Source organism: Mus musculus, chromosome 18 (assembly GCF_000001635.26).
Source record: "Mus musculus strain C57BL/6J chromosome 18, GRCm38.p6 C57BL/6J".
NCBI classification, from domain to species: Eukaryota; Metazoa; Chordata; class Mammalia; order Rodentia; family Muridae; genus Mus; species Mus musculus.
In genome coordinates, this window is record NC_000084.6 from 76,588,029 (window position 1) to 76,592,362 (window position 4,334).

The following is a 4,334-nucleotide window of genomic DNA, read 5'->3' on the forward strand; positions in this document are numbered from 1 at the left end:
GGCATCAGTCTGTTTTGATTCTTTCTATAGTATTCTTTATGCATAGTTACACACATTACTACCTGTGTGCACTTGTTGAGGGTTCTCACTACAAAAGTGGACCGCACACCTCCCTTCCTCTCTATGTAGTTCTTCTTTCCTTAAAACAGCATCACAGGAATGTTTCCAAGTCGCAAAAGCATGGCTGTGTGCACCAGGAACCCTTGGAGTCCACAGAAAAAAATGCCCTACGGTTTTCACCAGTTCCTCTGCAAATGGGCCTTCATCTCACTTTCAGTTTTATGCAGTTACAGACAACTCTGATATGAGCAACCTCAGCTTGGAACAAATATTTTCCTACAGAAATTCTGTTTTTTAAAGAACCAGTTCCCAGGAGTTAAATTGCTAGGTTAAAGGGCACCTCTATCTCACAATTTAATAATTACTTCCTAGTTTATTTCCAAAAGCATATCACGATTCACTCCCCATAACCTGGTGTAAGAGGAAGCGCTTCCCACCATAATCTGGTGTAAGAGGAAGCGCTTCCCACCAGCTATGGCGGTGCTCGGAGTTGGCACTTGATACTTTTTACAAATTTGATCGTGGAAATGGTTTCAACATCACTTTGTTATCAGATGACTAGATAGAGGCATTAAACACTTTCTCATATGCTTCTCATATGACGTTTGAATTTTATCTTCTCTGAAGGATTTCTTAATATCTTCTGGCTATTTCCTCTTTTGGTTTTATTTTCTTATTAACATTATTATCTTTCACCCTATATGGCTATTTTTTTTTCTCAAAATTATATAAATGATTTGTATTGGTTCAATTCTTCACTTGAATTTCTCCTGGTGTTGGCTTGAACATGCAGGGGTTAGGTTCAGCCAAGTATCAGACTGAGCTATTAGCTATGACAGATGGCCTTAATTAAGCCAGAAATCTGTAAAAATAATATGGATCCCACCAGCCAGTTTCTAGGATTAGGATGCCACATCGACTAGAGACCAACAGACTGAGTTCAAACTTTGCTCACTAAGTGAGTTCCAGAGTCTTCTTCTATGACTCAGGTGTGACAGGGTACACTTGACTGGGGGTTAAGAATGAAGGAGGACACTTTAGGAGAGTGGATGACATAGCAGTGACAGGATAACACACAGTAGGCTATCAGGAGGTGTGTAGGGGAAGTTTTCCCCTTTCCAATTTTAATTATTTAATGACTTGAAAAAGAAAAAAAAATAGTCTTCAGGAATCAACTGGCAAATCACGTGTGGCCTTTAGTTATCCAACCTGGGTTCCCAGTGCGCCTCCTTCTCTGGGGGTCTCCAGTCACGCCAACCCTCTCCCCTCCATATTTACAACCCAGGATTTCTTGCACATGGAGGACTGAGGCAGGAGGATGGCAAGTTCACGTCTCTGTTGTCATCCGCATTATTTCTCTTCGAAGCTGTTGTCCTGAGCTCCCGAGAGCTCCTGGTTTTATTTTGTGTGACATTTTAAACATCTTGTTATTGTCCCTATTTCTTGTTCTTGGGGGAATGACAAGACCTAGAAATGTATCGAGAGTAGCTTTCAACCTTAAAGGAATTCCCCCACAAATCCTTTCAATAAGCAAACCCAACTTCTTAGGATAGAAAGAAACGAAACGAAGTTAAAATAAAACGAAGTGTGATTCTATGTGGAGTCAGGCACAGCCACGGCGAAGCCAGCGGCTCTCGGAGTAACTCATAAGTAAGTCTGACAATACTCAACAGAGGGCCATTGGAGCCTCTTTCTACGCAACGTCTCACACAGTATACTGAAAGGGTGTGTCTGGAGTGTGCATATGTGTGTTCCCGTGTCTGCACACTGAGCGTGACCAATAGGGAAAGGTGGACACTGGTGGGCTCACAGCCAGCTTCAAGAGTTGTAAGTCCTATGTGGCAAATGACCCTGGTGAGAGGAGAGGAGTCCCTCTCTTTTGTCGGTGTTTTCTTGGAAAACAAGCGAGCATACATAACTAGAAGCGGGTAGAAGTGACTTTCCACCCGTGTGGAGCAGCGTGTAGACTCGGGTCTTCCTAAATACACCATCCTTCACAGGCTGTGCTAGGCTGGCTCCACACATCATCCAATGCTTAGAACCCATGGCTTAGGTCCAGGAGAGCCAAGGTGGCTTCTTAAGTTGCAGTGCTAATTAAAGGTTCTACCACCAAACTCTCTCCTAAACAGACTAAAACGCCCCCTAGAGGGCGTTGCCAGCCCCCTGCAGGCCTCCCTGGGCAGGCCTGGGGAGGGCCAGCAGAGATGAGCAGCCGGACACAGCCGCAGCCAGGATTTCCTTTCACCTCAGCAGCTCCTTCGATGGCCGGCTGGGAGCAGAAGCCCTGGCTTATGGAGGAGGTCAGGGAAAGCGATTTCAATTAGAGGAGGATCACCAAGGTCTCAAGCCAACACAGACAAGTTGTGTAACACCTGCCGCACAGCGACCTAAGTCATTTATCCTCTGTGGGGCCAGTCAGTCGGGGCTTTGAGCGAAGCCCTTGGGCACACCCTGTCTCCAGTCTCTTTCTGACTTTTGAAAGGAAAGGGAAATAAAAGGGAAACAGAAGTGGCCCCACTGCTACACTGCCCAGCTCTGTGAGAGGGAAGCGTTGTGGAAAGGCAGAGGCCGACCTCTGGGGCTAGACAGAAGCAAAGTCTCTGTTTCTCCTTTCCAGTCAGATCTCTCATCCGCAGCCCATCTCCCCCAGGAAGCTCGTGGATTTATCCTGTCTGGGTGTCTGAGCCTCTAAGGCTCAGTACTACTCTACCTTGGTCTGCCGATGGCCTTCAAGTTCGGTTTCTTTCTCCAGCTCCTAGCTGTGTGCCCTGTTTCTATCTAGCTGGCTGCCTTATGGCTTACACTCGAATTTCATGTTCACCGCTGGCTGTGGGATGTGTGGAATGGAAGTGTAGAAGGCTGAAGAGGCGAAGTGACGCAAGAGCAAGGGAAGAGACCCCAGAAGTGGTTGGTGCTGAGGCAAAGAGGTGGGGAGGCCAGGTGGCCCTCCCAAATTTCTGATGATGCTCTATGGATTTTGCATAGCCACCCTCTGTGTAGGACAGGTGTACCACATCTCTACACAGGGTGAGTATGATGCACCTCCGTGCAGGAGATGTGACACAGCTCCTTATAGAACAGGCGTGGCAGCTAAATGACCCCATGGCCTCACAGTTAAGCAGAGTGGCCTGCTTATGATGATGTCTGCAAAATGGCAGCCAAATTCTTCATATTTACATAAACAGTCAGTGCTTGGGCCGATTTTAGAGGTCTAAAACGCCCTGGTATATAGCCGTTAGTTTTTCAGTGGATAATGTTCTTTTATTCTTAACTGTCCTTTACCCCTGACAGAGCGGTCCGGCCATCCTGGGAACCAAGTTGGAAAGTAATTAATTGTTTTCTTTAATAGATGCTTTTTAGAACTGTAAAATAGTTCTTGCTCACAAGGACTTGGGATCCCCAGCTGATCAAAAGCCTCATTAACAATCCAAGTGTTGTGTGTGTGCATGAGTGTGCCTGAGCACTGTGTTTGTGTGCCAGCCAGGTCCCAGGTGTCCTAGCCCTGAGGCTCAAGCTCTAGGCTCAGTCTCCTACTGGAATGAATGACCTCAGCAAAGCCACTTAACCTCCACCAAATGGGGCCTCCATTGCCTTCCAACTCACCTCACTCGGGCATTGAGAGGGTCAACGGCGATAATGGATGTGTGATTCTTTGAAAGAGAGGACATGCCTCAGATGCCAGAATGCTCAGTTTGGGGCAGGGCTGCCCTCTTCCAGGATGGATAGCTTGCGGACCTAAGGAGCCTCACCATGTATACCCCCTCTACTGTTAGCCGCATTCCCAGCTACCTGTTTTAGTTGGTGAAAAATTAAGTGTATACCCCAGAGAACTGAGAGTAGGCCAGGTCTAAACTTTTCTTTTCTTTTCTTTTCTTTTCTTTTCTTTTCTTTTCTTTTCTTTTCTTTTCTTTTCTTTTCTTTTCTCTTCTTTTCTTTTCTTTTCTTTTCTTTCACTGAGGAGAATGAATTCAGGTACATTCAAGAGCATTGCAGGGAGCAGAGATCTACACTTATAGTTTAGAGGAGATCTTTTTCAGTTGGCGTCGGGACGCATGGTTCGTACTGTGAGTACTGACCACAGGTGCAACAAGCACAAGCCACCGACGCTCTTCATTCTCACACCAAGACTTCGGATCTCTGCGTCTTCTGCAAGACCCATGTTCCTCAGGCAACTGCTCTCAAAACACTACCTCATGTTCTGGACCATGGAGGCCATGTTCTCTCTGGAGAACTGACACACATCACACGGGCAGTCTGTTGCTTTGCTCTTTCTG